Source organism: Equus caballus, chromosome 1 (assembly GCF_041296265.1).
Source record: "Equus caballus isolate H_3958 breed thoroughbred chromosome 1, TB-T2T, whole genome shotgun sequence".
NCBI lineage: Eukaryota > Metazoa > Chordata > Mammalia > Perissodactyla > Equidae > Equus > Equus caballus.
The window spans coordinates 189,253,574-189,280,303 of NC_091684.1; the positions used below are offsets into that span (position 1 = coordinate 189,253,574).

The 26,730-nt window shown below is 39.9% G+C and overlaps 1 long non-coding RNA gene across 2 annotated transcripts in view; it reads left to right on the forward strand.

The window, feature by feature from the left end:
• The window catches only part of LOC138925200 (uncharacterized), a 121,827-nt gene that overhangs the window by 21,734 nt on the left and 73,363 nt on the right, over positions 1-26,730 (forward strand). Inside the window, exons 3-4 of one of the 2 annotated variants that reach the window (XR_011441099.1) lie at positions 8,151-8,332; positions 22,153-22,199. This is a non-coding gene — a long non-coding RNA (uncharacterized lncRNA). Of the gene's footprint in view, positions 1-8,150; positions 8,333-22,152; positions 22,200-26,730 lie in introns of those variants that run through there. The other variant, XR_011441095.1, reaches the window with a different exon arrangement.

A 26,730-nucleotide genomic window follows, 5' to 3' on the forward strand; every position in this document is an offset into this window, starting at 1 on the left:
AAAATGGTGTGTCATTGCTTCCTTCTATTTTTGCAACTGATACTCCCTTTACCTGGAATTACCTTTTATACTTGAGTAATTTCTATACTTCTTTCAAAAAAATGCCCTGATAACCACAACAATGATAGCTAAAATGTTAAGTACCTACTATATTTGGGTACCATCCTAAGTCCCTTACATGTAGTAACTCATTCACTTCCCGTTTTGAGATAAGTAATATTATTTTCTGGATTTTACAGCTGAGAGAACTGAGGCACAGTGAGGTCCTGTAACTTGTCCAAAGGCATAGCTAGTTTGCATGGTAAAGTCAGAAAATCTGAGTCCAGCAGTCACCGTCAAGCTGTTGCCAATGGCTGATGCTGATGGAGAGTGTTTCCTTTTCGAAGCTTCCCTTCACCCTCCTTCCTGACAAGCTTAGGCATTGCTTCTCTTGTTTTACGTATCCCCTGTGATCAGCCCTGGCTGGGTTCTTGCCAACTTGTACTGTCCTTTGAGGTATGCTTCACTGTCCTTGCTTGTAGATGGTAATTCTGGAGGACAGAGGCGGTGTCCTTCATTTCTGGGTTCCTAGTACATAGTACAGCATGTGGCACAGTCAGTCTCTGTAGCTCTTTTCTTGAATGAATGAATCAGGGTTTCTTAACCTTGGCACTGTGACATTTTCGGTCTGATACTTTGTTGTAGGGGTTGTCCTGTGCATTATAGGATGTTCGCCAGCATTGCTGGCCTCTACTCACTGGATGCCTGTGGAACTCTTCCAGCTGTGACAATCAAAAATGCCTCCAGACAATGCCAGGTGTCCCCTAGGGGGAAAATCACCCTTGGTTGAGAACCGCTGAAATAAATGAAGGACCTACAGCAATCGTTTTTAAAGTTGTCTGGAGAGTAAACTAACCTGGGCCACTTTTACAAGTCCCCAATCCCCTAGACTAATTAATCAGGATTTTTGGGCATGGGGCCCAGGCCTCAGTATTGTTAGAGCTCTCCAGATGATTCCAGTGGGTAGCCATTTGAGAATCTCTGGTCCAGAGATTTCAACTCTTGAAGAGTTACTGTCTTACAAGTTCCTCATCTGTGAAGCCTTCTCTCAGATTTGCAGCTGGAAGTGAAATCTCTCTATTATTAACCTTTTTGAAGTCAGGGACTATATTTGAGAATTCTTTGAATTTTCCTGAGAGGCTAACATAGTGCTTTATACAGTTGGAATTTTTTTACCTTCCAGGTGAGATTGAATTTGATAAAAGGCAAACCAAATTTAGCCATCCCCCAAACCAAGGAAAGAGGGGGCATCACAGACTGTCTGCAGGGCATTTTTATCCTTGGCAGTTGTTTGGCTGATAGTGCTTACTTGAATTTCTAAGTTTATATTCACCAAACTAATAGATGCACCATGCACAGCACCTCTGTCCCCAAGTGCTGTTTGCATGGTACATAGTGTAAGAATATTGCTGTTGCCCGCTTTTGCATTGCTCAGTGTTCCATATATGTTTCACCTGGGTTGAAAGATGACACCTGGAAGGCAGTTGTGAAAATTTTCTCCGTCTCAAATGGACTCAGACATAGAAGTGCACAGTGTGCAGAGGCCATTTTCAACTTCTCTGTGCCCTAGCATAATTTAAGTCCTTTTCGTTTTACTGAAAGCCCCTTTATTTTCAAGAAGCTTTCCAAGCATATTTATTGTCTGTTTTATTGTGAACTGAATAATTAAATCCTGGGAATTGGGGAACTATACTTAATTCTTATTTATTTTTTTTGTGAGGAAGATCGGCCATGAGCTAACATCTGTTGTCAATCCTCCTCTTTTTGCTTGAGGAAAATTGCCGCTGAGCTAACATCTGTGCCAATCTTCCTCTATTTTATGTGGGATAGTGCCACAGCATGGCTTGAGGAGTGGTGCTAGGTCCAACTGGGGATCCAAACCTGCGAACTCTGGGCTGCCGAAGCAGAGCGCGTGAACTTAACCACTCGGCCACTGGGCCCGCCCCTATAATTAATTCTTTATAGAGTGGGATATTGATTAATACTGTATTATAAAATAGTTTCCAAGTAAACCACAGTATATAAAGAATTTAATTCGTGGAAGAAATTTATTACCATCTGCTTTTATTACAATGACTCAATGACTATCACTTTAAAAGGAACATAAAATAAGGGTAATAAATTGAAATCAGTCATTTTTACTGAGTACAAAGAAAGCAGTACAGTTGCAAATGTTGACCATCCATAAAATTATAGAAAGGCAACAAATTAAAAAAACCATCAAAGTATGCTTATTATTACTTTAGTCTCAAATACTACCTTAGATTTGGTTTAATTTAAAAATCTCAACTCTTTATTGGATAAAATCTCCTCTTGACAGTACTAAAATACTATACTACTGCCTAGATATAATAAAGCTTGTTTTTAAAAGTTGATAATTTAGCCTCAAAATGAAGAATTTGACATGCCATGACATTGTGTCTTATATTAAGACCCCTCAGACTTTTCTGCCTTCATAAATTGTTTTTTGACTTTACATAACTCAATGATAAGAGGACCATATTTTAACCCTAGCTGTAGAACTTTAAAATTTGTTTTCAGCAGGAAAATATACCTGTAGTCATGGTGCTCAGTTAACTGGTGATGACAGTCATTCGTGAGCCTTATTTTGTTGCTGTAAATGACTATGCCGTAATGAGGCCAAAATGCAGATTTCATCCACGGGTAACTGTCTAGTTTCCCTGCTTACATTTGATAACTCTACTAGCCTATGATTTTTTCTCAGGAAATGCGCCACTCTATGTCCCCAATTTTCACTGAAATCTATGATAAGAAAATACTTTACCTTGACAATGTTAACTCCTCCTTGATATTAATAGAGGTAAATATATTACAGCAACTCAGATCTTATTTTTGTCATGCTAGTGTGACATTTATAAACAGTGTGTTTCCCCAGTCTGATGAATACCATTTTAACCTGAAGCTAATGAAGAGATGAACAAAATGCTCAGAAATGTAGCATTATTTGCTCAGGGCACGAGTAGAATACAATCACCTGAATCAGATGCAGCTCTGGAGAAAGGTTAGGAGCTGGTTGGTGTCCATAAATCAGCCGATGGCAGAACTGTGATTTAATCAATGGACAGATGGCTAATTCTCAAGCTTTTGATGCCTACTGAGCAGTCACTTCTGGAATCCTTTTAGCACTCAGTTAGAAATATCTATCAACTTCAAAAGGAAAGCTTGTCTTGTCTTTGAACAAAATGTTCTCCTACCTCAGAAATGGTATATAATATTTGTCCAATTGCAAAGTGGCAAGTCAGGCTCTAAAACAATTGATAACCACCAAAATGTATAAACAGAAAGAACTGCTCAACTCTTAAATGGTAAGCAACACTTTGATCATGTCGTTTTGACCCTCCTTGACCAAGGACAACCTCTTCTGAATAGCACAAATTGGCCCGGAGTGAGCTCTAGAGAAGATGTCATCACCACACCCCAAGCGCTTTAGCAAATATTGAAATTTTTTTTACGTGGAATGAATTATTTAAAAGGTCAACCATTATTTTTTTTTATAAATAGGCAAAAAGTTTTTAGAGCAATTTTGTTTTTTAATGCTTACAGTAAGACTTCAGGATAAATAATCTTATAAATCTTATAAAGAGGAAAACCACAGTAGATGAACCATCCTCAAGTTATCATTACTCATCATCTTTCTTCTTAAGCTTTAAAAAGATGTAAATAATTTATTTTTATTTTTGTTAGCAAAAGGGCAGACACAGCTAAAATAGAAATGTTCACGGAAAGATCCAGATCCCTACTTTATTTCTGTCACAGAACAGAGCATTACACATACTTCTGCACACCCACAAATTGTCTGCCTACTCAACATGACTTTCCATGGTTGACCAATCACCAAATAATTGAGCAGGTGCAGACTTGCTTTTTCAGTGTAGACTTGCCCTCAAATTGACTTTAAATTTCTCTGAAATATATGGTAAAATTTTGAAGGTGCCAAGCTTTGGATTAAAATGAGATATAAGTTGGCTTAAATTCTTTGTCTAACAGAACCAATGAATAGGGTAATAAAAAATGGGGTGCAGCAAGAATTTTGAGTTCATCAGCCATCTTGATGAATTGCTAAAAGACTGCACATTTTCACAGTGCAACTGGCTGCTGCAAGAAATAAAGGGCACCAAGAAACACGACGTCTCCCAAGCTTATACTTTCAGGACACATGCGGGTAACCTGGTTGAAGTGATGATTAATTTATGATGTAAATCAAATGCACTCAACAGGATTCTTTCATATTGCAGCAATTTTGATACCTCCAAATATCAAATAATTTCTTCCTAAGGAGATCTCTTTCTTTTTCAAAAGATACTTTCCAGGGCCAGCCCAGTGGTGCAGCAGTTAAGTTCGCACGTTCTGCTTCGGCAGCCCAGGGTTCACCGGGTCAGATCCCGGGTGCGGACATGGCACCACTTGGCAAGCCATGCTGTGGCAGGCGTCCCATGCATAAAGTAGAGGAAGACGGGCACGGATGTTAGCTCAGGGCCAATCTTCCTCAGCAAAAAGAGGAGGATTGGCGGCAGATGTTAGCTCAGGGCTAATTGTCCTTAAAAAAAAAAAAAAAAAAAAGATACTTTCCCCATAGGAGAGGTACACAGAACAGAAATGAAATAGTTTACAATTGTTTGAGTTGTCTACTACACCTGTTTTACTACAGAAGACCATATCTTTCTTCAGACAATTGTTTTTAACTATATTTTTATCAGTTTTCAAAGATTCATAACCATCAGTAGGGTCATTAAAAGTTCTTCTTTTTAAATTTTTCCATCCTGTCTGTTGATTCACTGTTTGCTATCCTTTGTTACCACCTGTATCTGAGGGTAGGACAGAGCAGGAATGCAATGTGGTGGGCCATCTCTCTGATTGTTAGTGGCTCTTCTGTGTCTGGATGAAATAATCCATTCCACCATTGCCAACTGTTGATTAAATTGATTATCTTCACTGGGCAAGATGTTAGCTGGTATACGTTTGTTCTCTATGGTCCTTGCAAAGATTCCTGAAAAGGAGCCTACTGGTATACCATGTTTTTGGTCTTGTTTTTACAGAAAAACAACTGAACATTATGAAGTTTCTATAATTTTCCCAATGCTCATAGCTAGTAAGTGGCAAATCCAAGTCTGATTAATTCTAAAGCCCTCACTTTTCCCAGTGTAGCACATTGTGTATTTGAGCATAACTAGAGTTGACTAAACCATGGAATTTACTCATTGAAATTAAATTGGATTATGAAGGGGGGCCATTTGGGAAAGAGCCTTTGGAATCAAATGATTTTAAATCTCAGAACCGTATTTGACATCACTGAGCCTCAATTTCCTAGTGGAGATATAACACCTAACTTTACCGTGTTGTTGAAATAATTAACGGAGGTAAAATGTATGGCACTCAACATGAATTTGGCAATCAATAACTTTTTGGGGAGTTTCTCTCCTTCCCATAAATTGTTTAACCATATTTATTGAGTACCTATATACCAGGTACTTTTCTATGTGTGGGGAGCATAAGGATGAATAAGAAGGGCTGAAGATTTTGCTTAAAAATTAAAGAAACTCAATCTTTTGAAGGATTAAGATACAAATATTTATAGAGTAATCTAGAAAGCACATGGGTTCTATGTGAGCCCAGAGAGTGTTCATATGACCCAGTGTCGTCAGGGAAGGTTTCCTAGATTAAATAATGCTTGAGCTGAACCTTAAAGAATTAATATTCCTAAGAGTGAGCTGGGCATGGAGAGATGAGAAAGGAATACTAGGCAGAAGGGAAAATGAGAGCAAAGGCATGGGAGTAGAAAACAACATTTCGTGTGTCTGGCGCATAGATTTAGAGATGGAGATAATGCTGGAGAGAAAGATAGGAGTCCTATGCTGTGGGGATCTCATACATCCTGGTAAGAGTGCATGAATATTTTTATGTGGGAAATGGGAGATAGAGAAGAGCTGTGTTTTAAGCATATAGGTCTCTCTGGCAGACCTAGATGTAGGGTGGATTTGAGGGGAATAAAATGAGTAAGGGAGTTAGAGTCTGTTGCAGTAGTTCAGGCAAGAGGAGATGGGAGCTTGAATAACTGGAGAAGAGAATGAAGAAGAGAAGATGGATTTGAGAGATGCTTAGAAGGCAAATTGAATAGATTCAGGCGGTAGAAGGACAGAAAGGAGTTAGGATGACTGGTTTCTCATTTAGGTAACCTGGAAGAATGGTGGGCCCGTGAACTGAGAGAAAATGAGTTTGAGGGCAAGGGAGATGCCCTCACAGAGATGTCCCTTCAAAGTACCTGTTACAGGGTGAGTAGTGACTGATGGCTCCAACTACTGCGCCTTTGTATCGGCTGTGGCCGGGGATTCCTGAGCTGCTCCCAGCCAATGCCTGACCACTACGGTAATTCTAGACCCGGGCCATTCCTGTCTGGTGTGGGACGTTTGCACCAGTAATTTTTGCTCAAGGACTTTCCCTTGTTCTGGCCAAGGCTCTCAGACCTGCAGTGCAGTGTGAGGCTCTTCCCACCCACTGCTTCAGAGTAGCCACCCTCTCCTTTCACAGCATCAGACCTGCATTGTGGTCGGAAGGGTCTCCCTGCCTACTCCAGCTCCCCTCCTCCTTCACAGATCTGTCTCCCAAGAAAGCTCTTGCCTCTGTAATCCCAGTGGGGCATCTGCTTCTTGGAGGACCCAAGCTGACATTAAAGAGCATTTAGACATGCGTGGGGTGAGAGGGACGAAACAGGAGGAGATCAGTTACAGAGATACTAAGTTTGATATGACTGAGAAATCTGGCTGGAAGTGTTGGGCAGTTTGATAAACAGGTGAGAAAATCAGACATAGAACAGGGCTTGGTATGTGGATTTGGGTGTCTCTAGCATGTGATGCGTAATCAAAACTGAGAGTGGATGGAATCACTCAGGAAACAGGAATGACGTGAAACAGTGGAAGTTTTTATATCCTTGCAGATTAAGATGCATTAGAGCATGCACAGATCAGCCTGTGACAGTCACTTCCCATTCTCCATCCCTTCATCCTGTCTGGGCTCCCTTCTTTCCTGCTGCACAGGCCGCCTTGTGCCAACCAGCTCCTATGAGCACTTAGCACGTTGAAGGCTCCTCACCGCCACAATTAGCACTCATTCCTGTGTTAGTTGTGCCTCATACGGGCGTCTTTTGCAGAAGAGTGATAATTCTTAGTGGTCCTCTTGAGGTCACTGCCTAGGGCTTGAGTTCCAAGACCCAGAGGGCCAACTTGCAGACAGTTGAAGGCCCAATTCACTGACTGAGGGCTGCAGGTTTCTACTATGAATTTTCTGATTTTTATTCCCCACTTCTTAGTTTTATTCTATAGATTTTCAGAGTTTCTAGCTTTGTTTTCACCTGATATGATATGGTATCAATTGTGGTGATGACTCTAGCTTTAATCAGTCTTTTCTGGCAGGGCAGTTCCCTCTCTTTAGAGCTCTCACTCTAGTCTGAAGTTCCAGCTTCTCGGAGGGGCGTCTCTTACAGCTCTTCTCTCAGCCAGATGACAGTGCTTGGTGGCTCTCTACGTTTTCATGAGGCTCTGGCATTCCAAGAGGTCTTGTCTTGTCCGAGCAGCAGTAAATATGAAGCGAACCCTGTAGTCTTGTTTGTGGTGGCATTACAGACGTTCAGCAAAAAACATGTCTGGATCCTCCTGTCTTTTGCCCTGGCCTCATGTTCTTGGCATATTTTACAGCGCAACTGAAGTGTGGATAAGGATGCTCCAGTGATGGAATGGGGAAGAAACATGCTGTGTCATTCCATGTGAACTTGTGCAACTTGCTTTCAAATTTTCACCTTGAACAAAGTGAATTCTGGTAGAGAATAAATAAAATAAAGATAGCATTCCCACAATGCTCTTGACATGGTGACTGCCTTTTAAGGGGATGAGGCTTGGGGATTCAGAAGAATTGCTTAGTCCCTAATTAGATATTGCTCGTGTATTTTTGATGCCCAGGGACAGGAGGAACATGTATACCAATTCCAGAGGTCTGTGTCTCACTGTTTTCTCCAGGTGAACTGATTTAATTGGTAATACATTCAGTTGTACACATCTGGCACCAATCTCAATTTTGTTCACGTATTTCTTTCATTTTAGGCCAGTGGAATCTGTTCTACACAAGTTATATCAAAGTCACAATGTGTGATCATCCCCAAATGCAGTGCATTCAAACTTGCAGATTTTATGAACGCCCCCATATTCATATAATCAGTTTCATGGAACATTGATGGCTCTCTATTTCTCATTACAAGGACTTCTGACAATATTTGAAATACAAGGTGAGTACTCCTATCACAATGTCATATTGAGAAGCTTAATTAATAGGGAAAACTATACCACATCTATGTCAAGTGTTAACTGGATAATAGGAAGCCAATGGAAGATTTGAGAAAAGGTGAGCAGATCAGAGTAGAATAAATTGGAGGAAGTAAAAGACATGGAATGATGATGAGTGAGGATCAGCTGAGGCAGTCTGAAGAGACTGAAGCTTTACAGAATGTGATAGGAAGGCAATGTGAAAACAAGTTTCAGGCAAACAACTGACATTTAGCGATCAGGAATGCTGTGGCATAGGCGGTCTCATCCACAATACAGTTTCACAAAAAACCCTTTTTGCAAATCTTGGCAAAAATATAGGGCTGTAGATTTTTAATGTATTTATCTACATACATAAGTAATGGTCACAATAAATAGTGTTTTTCCTGGAGCTGATAAATAATAATTATAAACCTCTCTAGGCTATTATCTGCTATTATCAAAATTGGGGGAAATTCTTACCTGTGCTGATAGTTATGTTTCAAGCTTATTTATTTAACCGATGGTTACTGCTCTTAGGTCTCTGTCAGTACGTTAGAATACTCTGTCAACATGAAAAATTGCTACTGTATTTATTTTCTATTTGACTACTTTCCTCCCCTTTCCTGCTTCCTCTGAAGATAATGGCTAGGTTTTTAAATACCCCACTGATGAAATAATATTAATCAATGGAAATAGTTAAACAGAACTTCATGTTAGGGAAAGAAATGTTAGTATATATATAATCTAATAATTTGCTCATTATTGATGGCCATTAGTCAGATAATCAACCTTACCTTATATACTCTAAGTATATAATTATTTTAAAATTATCTAAGTGTTCACCCACTTTCAGATTTTTCTGTGTGAGAATGAGGCTCTATGACTCATAATCAGATCACTTTCTTTCACTCTGGATTAGTTTAATTGTCTCTTTGTCCCAAATTGCCTTCCAGTAAATTAAACTAATGGCAAATAACCTAGAGAAGTGGAACGAATGTGATTGGTGAGGGAGGTTAGAAAGGAGTCATGGCAAGATTGAGCCACCTGCGATATAATTCAGGCTTTAATCTAGCAAATTAGCAGACGCTGCCCCAAGAATCGCTCCCTGTTAGGAAGTAGTTCTATCAACATGTTTCCATATTTGATATCTTTATAGGCCTGGATAAAGGACATAGGACAATGAAATACTGCTGCTGATGAAATGGTGAAGGTTGCTATGTGAATTTAAGTTAAAAATAAATCATTAGGGAAGAGACAGCAGGTATGGCAGAGACTCAATGAGTAAGACAGGTAATATTACATTAGACTGTGAATCATGCTAATGAATAAAACCCCAACGATAACACAATTGATAATCCATGTAAGCACAAATTTTTTGAGACAATTTAAAGTTGTCAGTACTATGTAACTACTGTTGTGTTGATTGTATTGTGTCTAAAATGACTGTGCTATTTTATAGGAGAAAATTTCATCTATAAAATCTGTGTGCATGTACACCAGGGAGTAGTTGTGTTTATATGCTCTATTATTTTTGTTTGGTTGTGCATGTTGAAAAAGTAGCCTTGTTTTAAATGTAATTATAATTTGATAATACCTCAAAAGATGGTATCTTTTTCTTACTCTTCTTTGCCCCATTTCTATGTCCAAGTACAGAGGGGACCCTTATGAAATGTTTTGGGTTCATCTAATCTAGCTCCTGGGGAGCTAATATTAATTAGAGCTAATGTTTACTTAGTGCTTTCTATGTGTAGGCACTAAGAGCTCTGACTGTATTAGCCTGTGTAATCCTCATAATAGTGCTGTAAGACAGGAACTGCATTATCTCTATACTGTAGATGAGGAGATGAGGTCTCAGAGAGGGTAATTATTTTGCTTAAGGGCACAGTTAGTGAGTGGTAAAGCCAGAAGTCAAAGCTCCGTGTGATTCTAGAACCTATATGCTACAACACCATGTTAATGGGCACCTCAGAAGGGAAGGTGAGGTGACCCATTGAAAACAGAACCTGCTACCAGTAAAAAATCAGCTACACCTGTACCCTGGAGCCATTTCTAAGATGATTTTGCCAAAAGTCAGGGAGAATACTGTCTAATCCCTATGTTCATACTATGTCATGTACTTTGTCTCTGAACTCTTGAGTATTAGTAAGCCACATCAATTTCCCCTGAAACACGGAAGTAGGATTCGTTCATTTATTTCGCCTTTGTTGAATGCCTGTTAGAGCCAGTCAATGCTTTAGGTACTTGGGATCCATTTATCCCTGAGCAAAACACACAGAACAAAGAAACAAAACAAACTCTAATTTCTTGGAATGAGTTTGTGGGTTTCAGTGTATGGGAAATTGACGGCGCATAAGAAAAAGTGTGAACTTCTAACAGTTGAACAACAACTGGGTAATGGTTTAACAGGACTTAAATCAGAGCTTTTTTCTTTCTTTTTCGATGAGGAAGATTGGCCCTGAGCTAACATCCGTTGCCAATCTTCTCTTTTTGCTTGAGGAAGATAGTCTCTGAGCTAACATCTGTGCCAATCTTCCCCTATTTTGTATGCAGGATGCTGCCACAGCATGGCTTGATGAGTAGTGTGTAGGTCCACACCTGGGATCCAAACCTGTGAACCTCGGGCCACTGAAGTGGAGCTCATGAACTTAACTACTATGCCACTGGGCTGGACCCTCGAGTCTGTTTCTTAAATATCAGGGTCTCTAAGTCAAATATGCCTGGATTAGAATTTCTTCCTTTGTTTTCACGGATTAGACTACTATCAGTCTTTGTCGTCCTCCGTGTCCCTACTTATTAAATAGGGCTCCTGAGAAAGAAACTGTGCTTCTTTCTGTCTGGGAATATTTAGTCTTTATTTTTCTTATATACTGCCATGTTGCCTTGTCTTTTGGTGACAGAAATGGGAGAGATCAATAATCAGTATTGTTGGTTCCAAGATGTCACGTAATGGGAGAACTTCTTCCCCCAATATAATGTAGCCAAGATGTACACCTGTTACAGATGTTCGGAGGCCTCCATAACTTTGCATAGGTACAGAATGCATGTTAGTACCGTCTCCTAAATGTGGGTGAACCAGAATCGTTCTGTCTTTCCCACATTCTCTAGAGCTCCCCAAGTTTTCTACCTAGAAAGGGAGGTCTTAGTTGCAATAACATATTGAAGTGCAAGATCTTCATGGACTTTGGGAAGAGAAAAATAATGTCACGCTTGAATAACTTATTTCTTCCTGTGGAGCTCCAGTCTGGTGAGACTTCTCTGATGGTACACCTGTATCTTTGAAGAACTTAACATGCATGTATAAAATGACTCATTCTACTTTGTCGAGCTCTTAAATGCTTGTTCACAAAGCGTAGTTAAAGCCCGTGACTGTATTCAGTATTATTATGAACCTGGAACAGTAATTTCTCTGTCTTCTGTTTAGTAAAATCTTTGTCCTGATGAGACTGTATGAGCTGGGGTTTTCAGTTCAAAAGTATTTTAACTGAGAAATCTGGAAGCTAAGGGAAAATGCAGCAAAGTAAGCTCCTGAAATAATGGAAAAAGCTAAAAGAAAAATATTAAGGTGGAAAACTATAGAATTTGCAACAAATAAGATAGATAATATTAATTGGTGTAGGTTTATGTTCTACTGAACAATTTACTAAATATGTGCTATTTTTCTAAAACACAATTTAAAAAGTACTTAACACATTTAGCACTTACTGCTTATCAGGTAGTATACTGTGCACTTTGTACATATTAACTGATTAACTGATTTAATCCTTATAACAACTCTGAGTTAGATACTATTACTGTCTTCATTTTACAGATGGGGAAACTGAGGCACAGAGAGCTATAGTAGCTTGGTCAGTGTTGTATGTACGATGGGGAGATGCTATGTATGGTCTGAATGTTTATGTCTCCGAAAAGTCATATGTTGAAATCCTAACCCCCAAAGGTGATGGCATTAGTAGGTGGGGTCTTTGAGAGGTGACTGGGTAGTAAGGATGGAGCCCTCATGGTAGGACTAGCGCTCTTACAAAGGAGATCCCACAGAACTCTCTAGACCCTTCTGCCACATAAGGGTACAAAGAGAAGCCTGCAACCCAGAAGGGGGCCCTCACCTGGCCATGCTGGCACCCTGATCTTGGACTCCCAGCCTCTAGAACTGTGAACAATAAATTTCTGTGGTTTTAAACCACCCGGTCTGTGGGATTTTGTGATAGCAGGCTGACCGGACTAAGACAGTGGTACAAGCCGAATCTGAACCCAGGTAGCCTTGCTCCAGAGTTCTTACTCTTAACCACTAAGCACACTGTCTCTCAGTAAGTTCCCTGTTTTTGTTTGTACATTGGACACTGTTCAATAATAGCTTGCATCATTATCTATACAGTTGTAATTCTGAGTTGTCACGTTGAAAAGAGCTGTTTTTCTATTCTTTGGTAAAATAGTTGAAGAAAAAGCTGACAGGTTAATTGTTTATTTGTCTTCGGGTTTAGAGCAGTAGGTAAGGAGATTGGGAAATTGCTGTGCCATTTAACTGGAAACCAAAAACTCAATTTTCTTGCTCTAAGAGAGTGGGCTACTTTTTGTGCCATAAATTATTTTGGAAAATAGTTACTTCAGGAGGAAGTATAGTGTAGTGGTTAAACTTGGAAACTTCAAGACACATTTTTGATGGGAGAAGGAAAATCTTGAGTAGTTCTTCATCAGAAATGGCATTTAGAAAGGATCTATAAGAAAGCAGTAGAAATCTTGGTCTACTCAGCTATTCGTTGAAGACTGCCAGCCTGGAGAGAGAAGACCTGGATTCAAGTCTCGTCACTTGCTAGACATATGATGCTATGCAAAGGAGAGAGGGGAGAACATCCTTTATAGAACTTTGTTACTCCAAGTGTGGGCCAGCAGCGTTGGCATCACAAGGGAGCCCATTAGAAATATAGACTCTCAGGCCCTTCCCAGACCTAGCGAATCAGAACCAGCATTTTAACAAGACCCCGAGGTGATTCTATTGCACATTAAAGTTTGATAAACATTCTAATGGAAAGAAGGATACAATTTTCAGGTTTCTGCTCTGGCTTGAAGGACAAGAAATGACCTCAAGAAGCTTTTGGCATAAATTCTGTGTCTCTTTAAGAAACTTCTGTCTAGCTAGCAGATTTTGTTTTCATGAAAAGGTTCCTCCCAATTTCTTTCCCAAATAATAACAGTACTAACAATGATGACGTTGATAACAGTAGCTAGGGTTTGTCAAGTGCATTCTACGTGCCAGCCACTGTGCTGATGGCTTTATGATTCTCATTTAGTCTTCACAGTTCATTAAAGAAATTAGTACTTTTATTTATCTTCATTTTACAGATGAGGAAACTGAGGCATAAAAAGGTTAGATAACTTGCCCAAAGTCATACAGCAGGCAGAATCCAAACCCAAATCTGAATCCAGAGCCAAGTGACATCTTTGCAGCCTGAACTGTCTCTCAGCTAATGAAATACACACTACTTTCCCCACAGTAACTTAATTTCTTATCTGATCCGTTAAAAAGGAAAATGTAGAGAGATCTTGTATGACATCCATTCTGGATAAACTGGGGGCAGCCTTTAGAGTTGTCCAAAGGTCCTGAGCAATATAAGAATGCTTACAGCCAATCTCATTGATAAATAACTGGCATATTGCTCACCATAGATGTAGAAACACATCTGTACTGTAGAACGTATTTAAAAAAAAAAAAAAAAAAAAGACCGTTATACCTAACCTCAGACATTGAAACTTTGTTTTGGTATTAGCAGGTATTAGCTTTTTTATTTCTTTGATGCAATTTGGACCATCTGAAGCGTAGCAGCACTGTCCTGGAGTGCTAAGAGCTGGATGAGAAACAGAAGAATCATTTTGAACAAAACGTAGCAGGTCTTACCTGTTAACCTTAGAGCAGGAGTCTGTTGAACCTTGGACGGCAAGGCATCCTAGGGGCCACCACCTGTCATTCATCCCAGGGAGGCTAAGATGGAACACATTTCCCAAATGGCTTTCTGTATATGCTTTGACTTGAAACTTCAGCCATGGGTAAGTGAGTGTTTTCCAGACCGTTGCTTCAGTTCAGTGAAAGACATTTCTAGAGTTCTTTGAGTTGTGGGATTTTTTTCCCCCAAAGACAAAGCTACGACCATGATTTGTTAGCTGGTGGCTCTCCTTTTCTCATTTTATTACCATTTTCCCTATTCAGTGTTTCATCATGTGTGTTTTTTTACTCATAATGTCCTAACTCAATTAAAGCATTCAAGTGCTTTAGCCTTGTACATTAAAGACTATCATCAATACATTCAAATGGGGTTAACCTTGGAGTGACATCTTCATTTCTATGATAATATATAGTCTGTGAATCCTTTCATATTATTGGCCACAGCATGATCAGACTCTCATATGTAAAGACCTTGGAACTTTAAATCAGTTACTTCTTCATCTTCAGCCAGTTGGGTTCATTTATTTATAAATGGTTATTTCAAATTCTTTCATTTGGCTAAAGCTGTTGATTGATGTTTCATGTGACTATTTTTTCCTTTTCAAAAAACAGGAAGATAGCTGGGACATTACTTCCCAACAGCCTTTTAACGCGAAAGCCTATTTTGTGTATGGCTCTTTCCGTAATCACTTGTGCATGACAGAGCTTAAATGGTGTGCAGACCTTGCTGATGGATTTCAGAACAAGCCATGAACTGACAATTCTTTCTGAAGGGATTAGATGACTTTGCACCGTGGTGAAGTGTGCATTTTGCCCCTTGTTTCACTCTTGCTTAGGTGCTGTTTGGTGATTAATTTTATGGGATATAATAAGAAATTCCCCAGATGAGCTGTCCATGGTGGATGGTACCTTCCGGTAAAAATGATGGTCTTGTCCAGTAATCATGGACATGGGATAGGAGCTGATGGTCTGTTTGTGTGAAGGCTGAACAGCTCAGCGAAGGGAGGAATAGCTGCAGGCCCTTTCTGCCTCTAACCGTCCCATTTGCAGGTCCACGGAAATAGAGACCTGTCAGGCTGCTACTGATGCCCCAACCTGAGGAATGGCAAGACCTCAGCAACCTGCACCCTTTGTTTCACCAGCTCATCTTATTGACATGTTTTTTTGCTGTGGGTCTGTTGGCAGGTCTAGTAGGGCAAAGATAGTGTTAGAAGTTTATCTAACACAAGGATCGCTCATAATTCAAGTCATTTATCTTAAAAATATGTGCTATTGGTCACAAAGGGGCAGTGGAAAACAATTTACAACCTTCTGTCTTGTTGCCAGATAAGATTTCATATATATAATAAATATATTAAATACTTGATTTGATCTGGTTTTCTTCTAAGGAGCCAGTCTTTGACTTCAAATTCAGCACTCTTTTAGCTTTCTAAAATGTATGAGGAAGGAAAAAATTGAGGAATGAAGGGAGGTAGAGACTAGCAATAGAACAAATAATGAACAAAGTTAGCTTGTATTTTTTCTTTTTTGTGAAGGCAGTGTATTTACACGATCCAGAGTCTGACTACTTGCTGTGAGATTTGAGGAAAGTTACAAGATGTTTCAAAGCCCCTTCAAAAGGGAGATAATAACGTACCTAACTCATAAGTTTTGAAACCTGTGCTGAGGTTCGAATGAAATGATTTGTATAAATTGCTAAACATAGTACATAGTAAGTGTTTTAGAAATGTTGGCTACTATTACATGTTCCTGAGGCCATGCAAAGCACATTCTGTGAATGAGCTTATTTTCCCATTTGTAAATGGAGAAACAGATATGTAAAATTTACAAGGTCACAGCTAATAGTTTTAGGTTGCCTCATATCAAAATAGTATACCTTAACTGTAATTCTATGCTTAATGCTTCACCTAGTTTTTAGATTTTTTCCCCACTTTTATTAGGAAACAGAGAATCAGAGGGTTTCTGTAATATATGAAAGATCCCCAGGTTACTAAGTAGCAAAGCTGGGATTTGAAGGTCGTTCTGCCCAGACTCCAGAAGTTCCTTGTCCATCGCTCTGCTTCTTTGAACACCACGTGGGATCATGGTGTTTGGGGAATGGGCTGATGTGTGTAAGCAATTCTTTTCCATTAGTTTTCTATTCTTCATTTTTTTAATCCCTATTCACTAAACATTCCAGGGATGGTTGAAAGAAACAAACTGAAAAATAAGCAAAACATCGTAATGAGATACTACCACACATATACCGGAATGGCTACAAAGTAAAAAGAGTGACAAATGTTGCAAGGACGTGGAGTAACCTGAACCCTCACATGTTGTTGGTGGGAGGGAAAATGGTACAACTGCTCTGGGGAAAGGTGTGACAATTTCTCTTAAAACTAAACATGTACCTACACTATGACCTGGCAATTCTACTCCTGGATATTTTCCCAAGAGAAATAAAAACTTATGTCCACAATAAGATTTTATAAAAATGTTCATAGCAGCTTTATTCATAATGGCCAAAACTAGTAAAAGCATAGATGTCTGTGAATAGAGACTAGATAAATAAACCGAAGAGTAGTCATACAACAAAATACTAGTTTCAATAAAAAGGAACGCTACTGTTATATGTGACAACATGGGTAAATCTCAAAGACATTATGCTGAGTGAAAGAAGCTTTACACAAGAAGGGTACATACTGTTTGATTATGTTATATGATGTTCTGGGACAAGCAAAATAAATTTGATGATGCTTCCCTTCCCGAACATGGTAACCTGCTCCTCATGGGTGTTCATTAGAGACCTGCAAGGGTTTAAGGAAACACCTGTGTGTCCTGGATCCCTCAGACAACTGTGGAGGTCTCTCTTCAGTGAAACTACCCTTGGGTTACTCGAGGGAGCTTTGTGGAGGAATAACTGACTTAGTGTTTATGTTTACCCTACGGGCAGTTTTTGCTGCGACTTGAGTTATCCGATTAGGAAAGCCAACGTGAAATTATGTCTCTGGCATTAGCTGAAGTGATCTGTGACACCACCTCAGCCCTAGAAGGCATTCTGGCCAGCTTGAACTCACCGGCCTGGGTTGTTTTGGATGATAAAATTGCCGTTGACTTCTTCTTTGTGGGCCAAGGCTGAGCCTGTGCAATCACCAGTACTGGTGCTGTCCCCGGGGAAGGCCTTGAGGCAAGCAGAAAGGTCAGTACAGAGGCTTGAGGGGAAAGCCGCCTGGCTTTCTAATGTACTCTAGTGGTTTATCAGAACTGTTCAGTCGACGGGGTCTGGGACCCTCGGGTGGGGTGTGATCAAGATCAATACTGCTTGAAATTCTGTTGATAGTAGCCTTAATTAAGTGCTGTATTAGACAAATTGGATGAATTTGGTCCCAACCACTAATTAGTGACTGACAGGATGGCGTGCTAACAGGGCAATTCACCAGGAGCCAACGTGCTGTAGAAATGAGTGGAGATCATTGCGAGACAGTTCTCTGTGGGTCTCTTGTATTTCCGCAGGTATTGAGTGAAACACCAAGCTTCGTTGTTCCAGATCGTCTTTTCAAGGATGTAACACAGCACGCTTACTGCCCGTTACAAAGATTCCGGTTCCCTAAGGAACTAGGATAAATCTTGATATTAGTTGTTACAATTGGGCAAAACGCAGGCTGATTGAGTGATTGGCAAGGAAGTCATCATGCCCAAAGGAGAGTCAGCAGCAACCAGGGTACTGTTCAGGCAGCCCTCTGCGAACCTACCTCCCCCATCCGCCCCCCTTAACAAGCAGTGCATTGGAGGACTATGCATTGTCTGTAGACCATACAGTTTGATTAACATGTTTACTACCAATTCTCATGGACTTCCCTCATTTTGTTAAATGTCCTCATCCTTCCTCTTCCAAAAATCCATGTGTTTGTCAGCACTCCGTCCTCACTGTCAAAACTATCAAGGATATAAAGGGTTTGAGATTTTATTATACTTGCAAACTAACAAGTGAACATGGCACAGTTTCATAGCTGCTGGGAGAAGACCTGAAACCACTGAGTCAGAGATAAAGGGCTGTTGATGACTCAGAGTAGCAGCAGTAGCCAGAATATCAGCATTTTTCCTAATTCTCATAGTAAAGAGAGCCAGATGATACCCAAACATGCAGTCGATTGCATTTTAGGAGAGAATTGCTGAGCTTCAGTTACCTGAACCTTTTATAATGGGCGGTTAGCATACTTGCCCCCAGCTCCAGAGGGGACACCATCCCTCTGAGGCTGTTTATGATGTAAAAATCCTCAAAGATAGTCCAGAATAAAGAGTAGTTAGTGCATAGCTCACAATACATGCAGAAAGGTGAGGCCCATGAAGCGTCTCCCAACAGTAATCACCTATCACAGAGCTTCACAGTTCCTGACCTGTTGACATCAGTGACCTTCAGCTCCATTTTGTTTCACCTCCCCCTTCTCACAACTCTCCACTTGACTTTGCTGCCATCCAGAAGAACTCTTTCTGTAAAATCTTTTGTGAGGAAGATTGGCCCTGAGCTAACATCTGCTGCCAATCTTCCTCTTTTTCTTTGTTTTCTCCCCCAAACCCCAGCACATAGTTGTATGTCCTAATTGTAAGTCCTTCTAGTTCTTCTTTGTGGCATGCTGGCACAGCATGGCTTGGTGAGCAGTGCTAGGTCTGAGCCTAGGATCCGAACCGGTGTACCCTGGGCCACCAAAGCAGAGCTGCAAACCTAGCCACTACGCCACAGGGCCAGGCCCTTGTAAAATCTTAAAACTCTGAAATGACAAACTCTGACCAAAATCTCCTCTCCTCGTTCTTCTTCACTGAGACTAAATGTTCTGAAATTTTACCAGGCTTTCCCTCCCTCCAATCACCCCTTATTTTCCTCATCTATCTTTCCTTCCTGGCTCCACTCCTTCCCCTCTCAGGCTAAGCCCCAACCACTCTCTCTCACAGTGTCCTCAATGGTTCTGCCTCTATTCCTTGCCTTAAACTTGTTTTGACATTTTACAACTCTGCATTATTTACTACTTCCTTTCTGTTTCTGATGCCAAGCTTTTAAACAAATGTGGAGAAATTGAATGACCTTGTTGATGAAAGCATTAATAATGATGATTTCCAATTCCAGCAGCTTCCGTCCATCTCCCTAGTTCAGACTTCTTACTTGTAAAATATTTTAGACAGATGGTAAGCACCACAGCAATGAAAACTGGAATAGGCCTCAGATAATGGGCACAATAAAATGTTTATTATAATGCTAGCAGTAAATATAAGAGGCACTTCTCTGTGTTACATCTACCTGGGTAATGGACCAAAAGTATTTTAAGTTTACTAAAATGAAAAAAATTAAACCTTTCTTGAAGGTGGATTAAAATATAGCCCCAACGAACCTGCTTGATAGATCTATATTGTGCTTATCTTTACTGGATTTCAGTTCAAATTTAGGGAAGTAACTTTGCAAGGTGACTTACAAATTTTCCTGTTTTTTATTTTGTTATTTTCCATTAGACAGCTGAACACATCGCTGAGTGTCAAAAGCTTTTGGCATTGAGGTGGGTGAAGAAAATATGACGGTGGATGCTCTGATGATGGCTTTAGTTTATGAGGCATTTCAAGCTGTGCCTCTCCAACAGTTAAATCCTTCAGCATTTTTAGTGGGGTGAAACATCAAGTAATTTGAGAAACTTAAGCATTTTTGTTTCAAAGAAAAAAAGAGTCAGGTTTTATAGCCATTGGTGAAAGTGGGGAATATGATGGTTTTTAAGAGGGAGGCCTGAAACTGCACAAACTATAAGCGTTTTGACATTCTTTCCGATGTCTCTCCCTCAGGGCAGTTCTTAATGTTGCATTTGTGCTGACACCATCTAATAGGCTTCCAATATTTACATTCCGGATAATTATTGAGCAAAAATTTAAAAGGTAATAAAGTAGATGATGTGTCAAACGGGCAAAAGGAAAGAAGGAAGTCACCAGCCAGAATGAAGCTAAAGTTCATATGATTAACACACAAGAATAGAACTGAAAAACGGGTTGTGTTAAGGAGATTTTGTTAGTAAGTTTTCTCGAAATTTAGAAAAGATTTTTTTTTCTGCAGAAGCACTGTTAAAAATGGTAGATTCCCAGTCTTGGAAACAAAACCCTATTTAACTTGCTATGAATCTGAATCGTAGAAAGTACAATAGCGCTATCAATACAATCAGGGACCTTAAAATAACCGTGGATGCTGCTTCCAATAGTGGGGAGGGTTTTAGGCTTGATTGCTATTCCTGGCTCCTCCGTTAACTTAGGCGAGCTGCTTAATCTCTGTAGGTATTCTTGAAGTAAAGAAGGTGGATTTGATAATCTTTCAACTCACTTCCAGTTCTAAAATTCTTTTGTATTCCTGTCCCTGGTACCTATTTTCTTCCCTTTTTAGAAACATGAAGACCTTACAGAATTCTTCAGAAGCAATTCCTCTGTCTTCGTGCTGGCATTAGGAAAAAAAAAATTAGTCTCTCCCTCTCTCTTTCATCAGAATAGATTATAGGTTCTCATTTTGTGGGCTATTATATATTTGGGTGGTATTCACCATCTTTATGCTTCTGAAATAATGGCAATGCCATGTTTATGCTCAAATAGTTTCCTTTGATAAAGATAAAAGCAGATTGCAGGAAGCTGTGATCATCTCAGCGACAGTCTCTTGGGGTTTTCTGCAGTAACTTATTTCAGAAAAGCTCAGTGATTTAATGTACATTAACTCACTGATGCTCACGCGGGCCTGTCTGAGAAGAGGGAAGGGCTGGTATTTTACCATTATGTATTCTTACAGATGGGCACAGAGGAGCTACTGAAGTGGAATGGTGTGGATTTAATCTGACTAAAAGGCATCTCAGGTTTTAACTCCCTCCTCTGTGGGAAGAGAGCCCCCAGTGCCTGTCTCCACATAACACTTAGCACAGTGCATTGCTTTTACTTATTTATGAATCTTTCTCACCCGCAAGGCTGTGAGCTTTTCAAGTATCCCGCCTAGCACATAAAGAGCCCTGGTGTGTTGCTTCCTGAAATGACATGGAACTTCCCCTCTGTCACCCAGTTTCATTGTTGGACCTGGACCATATTTGCAGACCCAGTTTTGCCAGATCCGTGGTATATTTACCAGGGATATTTCCCTGGGACCCCTGTCAAACCCCTAAATTTCAGAGCATGGCAATATTTGCACAAGGATTTGACTTTCTTTAGAATCACATTTGTGTCTATCTTGTGCTACAACTTAATTATCTTTTCAAATTTGATTAAATAAAGCTTTCTCTCTTACCTGATGCCTATTTTCCCCAAAGTCACAAACTTTATTGCTTTGAGAGTGACTACAAGTACAAAAGAGATGTCAGGCCGAGATGCAGATTATATTCATCAGATTTTTAAATTCCTGGGATGATGATGATGATATTATTAGATAATGCTTGTTACTTCTTCCTTTGTGCCAGGCACAGTTGTGTTTTATGTGTATTTTTACTCATTTCTCAAACCAGTGAGGTAGGTATCATCTTCATTTCCATATGAACAAACAGAAACGTAGATTTAGTTTAACTTTCACAAAATGGGCAATTAGAGGCAATAGGCTTCAAACCTGTGCGTACTTCCTTTAGAGTCTGTGCCTTTATGTTTAACTGCCTCTTGGAGGTAAATTAGTTTCAATTTTTTTTGCTTTAAACAGTTTGAAAGGAAAGCAATCAGCATTTTAACAAAGATATCAGGGGATTTTGGTAATTGCTGAATCCTTTGGCGGGACCCCCTAATAAGCAGGCCAAAGTTTAGTTGTAGATTATAATTTCTAAAGACATACTACCAATGACTTATTGTAGATTTTTAGCATTTGAACTTTTAATATGTGCAACTTTTTTTGATTATTTGCAGGCATACTTACAGCTTCCTGATATGTAATTATGTGTCATTTGATTGAGGTAAGAATTCCAATCCTCTGTGCTTTGCTGTGGTGTGTGGGAAGGAGTCAATTGCGTAGTCAATATTTACCATTTTGGTTGCTGGGCATTTAATTCTTCTTTTTGGTCAAGAACTCTGACTGAGCTTCAGAGGAACGGCTCCTGCCTCACTCTCAGCCCCTGTACTTTCAGTAAAGCAGCTCAACATCCCCTCATTCCAGGGGTAGAACAGGCAGCCTCAGGTTATTCCAATCAATCCTTTCTGTTCTCATTACAGTTACTGCTTCAGAGATGGGCACTGCAAAAACTCCCAGGGGTCTTCACAGCTACACTAGATGTTTAAACTCACTTCCATATGTCGCCCCTGATACTAGTCTACCCAGAGGGTTACAGGGGAGGAAACACAGCTTGCTTGTGGCGTTAGACGTTCTTTCTCTACAAGAGTCCTTGCAGCAGTCCATCCTAGCAATACAGCTCTGGTGCAAGAAGACAAGATCCATACTGCACAGGTGAAGAAGACATGCCCTATGAGAGCCAATATCTTTTGCAGCAAATCCATAGGCTTAGCTTCCAGGATCTCTGCAAGACAAATATCAGTTATAAGAGTCACTGAGCTCAGGGGAGCCCAACCTCATTAGCTGTTCAGTTGATTTATAGTTCTTCCAAGTCTTGATGCAATTTATTAACCAAGGATCATTTTTATTGTAAGACAGTTCGTCTAGCAATATCGTTGACTCTTGACTCTTATCAGATGTCTCGGAGAAGAGAGCTGGACAGTTGACCAAAGGTCAGATTCTCATTCAGCACAAGAAATGGTTTTGTTAACCCTTTATCCATAGGCACTAAATTCTGGGACTTTAAAAAAGTTATCAAGGAAGCAGGCTCTATCTTTGCCTCTAGACTTTGACCTGAAAGAATATATCACAGGGAATTCCTGTAGCTACATTACTGCCACCTGAGAATGGACCTAATTCAGAAGAAACAGAGCTTGGCAAGAGGGGAAGAAAAACCTGGTCCTGGGGTTTAATAAGCCAGGACCGAAAGCTATTCTCCTCAAGGTTTCTTCAGCCACTTAAGTCAACAATTTTACCTTTGGCTCAAGCCACTGTGTGTTGGGCAAATGGCGCTGAGTGGGTATTCAATAAATGATTGTTAAATGAAGAAATCTGCATTACTAACCATTTCTATTTTTCTTTTTGAGTGGCAAAATGAGGACAGATTTATTTTTTACAAAGAAAAAAAAATCTGTAGATACGTTGATGCTTAATGAGTAGCAAATATGATAATTCTGTTTTATCTAATCATATACTCAGATTTAGCAGTATAAACGCAATAAAATAAAGTTGAATAAAAATTACAAGAGCTAGAAAATAGCTGAATGATGGCATTACAGCTGGGTACCCTTTGACTAATTAGACTGATCCACTCATTGATGTATTCAACACTTACTTACCAAGTATTATGTGCAGAAGACAAAAGCCTTTTGACTTTTAGAAAGTAGAAATGACCAGGTTTAACAAACTTGACAGAAACACTCATCCAAGAAGTGGGAGAGCCAGAACCTAGTCTTGGTTTCGTGAATGGTTAAATAAGGGCAGTGCTGTCTGCTTGTTAGCCTCTCACGGGTTGTTGAGACATCACACCTGCAAAGCTCCTGGCATCAGGGCTGCTGTGCTGCCCAGCTCCAGGGGCAGCTTCCACACCACGTCTCGGTGCATAGCCCTCCTGGAATTCTGGTAAGTGTTGCTCTACTGATATCTACTAATTAGTGTAACTGTTAATTTGAACAAGCACAAACCATGCGATAGAATCAGAAAGCAACTGTCTTAGTTGGTTCCGGCTGCTGTAACAGAATATCATACACTGGGTGGCTTATCAACAACCGAAATTTGTTTCTTATGATTCTGGAGGCTGGGAAGTCCAAGATGGAGGTGTCGGCAGATTCGGTGTCTAGTGAGAGCCTGCTTTCTGGTTCAGAGATGGATCTCTTTTCACTGTGTCCCCACATGGTAGAAAAGGCAAAGTATCTGTCTGGAGTCTCTTTTATAAGGGCAGTAATCCCAATCATGAGGGCTCTACCTTCATGACCTAATCACCTCCCAAATGCTCCACCTCCTAATGCCATCACATGGGGGGGGGGGTAGTTTTCAATATATGAATTTGGGCCAGGACAGAAACATTCAGTCCATAGCCACAATGTTGTCTTCCTTATTCCTTTAAACTTCATTCAGTGGAAATATTTCTTTTCCTGTAACTGTCCAAAAAGTCAGGAAGGTGCTCAACTTTTCTGGTTATCTATATGTAATACAAATTATACTGATCCAGAAATTAAATTGCCTAACCCCATATGGTTGTCAAAACTTCAACCTTGATTTAAAGTGGAAACTTCTGTCCCTGAGCTTAAATTTTCTATGGGCTGGTTGCATGTGTTAGAAGGGGAGTGCACTGACAGCTTCTGTCTCTTCCAGTCCCTTGTGTGTTTACTTTTCTCTATGCCTGCTAACGAGGATTCCTGACTCCTCTGGGAGTTGGGTGGAGGGTGTAGTGAAGAAGTGAAAAAGGGCAGGGAAGTTTTTCCTTTGCAGGTTCTCTGAGTTTGGTGGATGCTTATGTATGACTCTGCTGTGAAGACTTATTTGTGGTTTCTTTAGAGATGCTCCATTTTCTGGAGACCTCTTATCTAGAGTTGCCTTGACAAGGGAAGGTACCCCTTTATTGTCCCTTGTCTCTTACAGCTTCTTCTTCAGCCCCTGAGAATTCAACCATTCACATTTAGCTATTTCTGCTGAGGACTCATCATCTGTCCGGCGCATCCTCTTAGACAAGACCTAAAATGACCCCACTCTAGTGCTCTCTTGCACATGGCTCCCAGAAAACCCTCTAGAGTCTTTTGTTCTGATACATTCCAGGTGGGGGGCATAAATCACCAAATTGCTATTTCACTTTTGCTCTGCCTTCAAAATTTCTGGCCTTAGATTTTCTCAAGTGTGAGTCAGACATTAATTCAGTCTCTCTCCCACTCTGAAATAGCAGTTATTAGATTTTTGGAGTAGTCTTATTAAAGCTTTTTCACTAGACTTATGGCAAGGAAATATACATCTTTCCTCAGTTTTTAGGAAGGTTAGGGTCCACAGCATCCCAATGATTATTTTGATAGAGCTATGTTTACTCTTGACCTTTTATATCCTCTATGTGGGGAAGGGGTTTAAGAGCTATGTAACTGATTTTCTAATACATTTTTATAAAAATCAACTTTAATGAGGTATAATTTATGTATGATACAATGCACTTATTTTAAATGTCTGGTTCAATGAGTTTTGACGGATGAATCCACAGATGTAACCTCCATCATAATTAATATATAACATTTTCATCACCCCCAAAAGTTTGCTTATTCCCTGGTGAAATTAATTCACCTCCTCACCCCTGGACCCGGGCAACCAGTGATCTACTTTCTGTCGGTATAGCTTAGGTTAGCCTTTTCTGGAATTCCCTTTCATGGGAATCATATAGTATGTACTCTTCCATATCTTCTTTTGCTGAACATAACATTTTTGAGATTTGACCACATTAGTTCATTCCTTGTTTTGCTGAATAGTGTTATATTGGCTGGTTATACCACAATTTTCTTGTCCATTCCTGTTTATGGTCATGTGAGCCGTTTCCAGTTTGGGCTATTAGAAAAGAAGTTGCTGTGGCATCCTATGATGAGGTAGATCTGGTTCTCTTTATGGAACATATTCTAGTTTATCTTTGCTTTAACCTTTTATTTTGTGGAAAAACTGAAGTTTTTGTCACAGAAGATAAACTGCGGCGATGTTTGTTATTTAAATGGCTTATTTTTTACTCACATGCTAGCATGCTTCATATCCAATTGCAATCCAGTTACAATATATAGTTGTCACCTTTGGCATAGTGGGCCATTAGTTGTGAATGGGGCCTTTATAACCTTGTGGGAAAGCCTTGGAATGTGTACCTCTCTATCTTACCCCCCTGTCTTTACGTGGAGATTTTTGTCCAGCTCTTCTCATGCCCACACTAGTTGGTAAAGATGAGCCACCAACACTCCAGTACATTCCAGATTGTCCTCCTGTGTGTCTCCAGTCTTCTCCTGTGTCTGCCTGGCCATAGACTCGAGGCTCTTGTTCTTGTTATTAACTCTGTTCCTGCAATTCTGGATTTATCATTGGTATTGGTTGTCAAGGGCTTAGATGTTTAGTTGTCCTTCAAGGATTTAGCCTAGAACTTCCCTACATATAGTCCCCAAGGTAGGTAACTATCCCCTGGCTCAGTCCAGGTTCTAAATCCTACTTGATCCCCAAAGATGTTTGTGTTCAGATGTAGGCACTTTAAATCATATAATATGAAAAATGGAAGGAAATGGACATATTTAGCATAATGGAGAGAAGACCAAATATAGATAAGACCACTGTCTTCAAATATTGGAAGTCCTGATGAGAAAGAATAAGTGGATTTTTTCCCTTCCTTTGGGGGAGGGCTCCAAGGTGTAGAACCAGGATCATCGGGTAGAAGATTTTGGGATCATATTTGT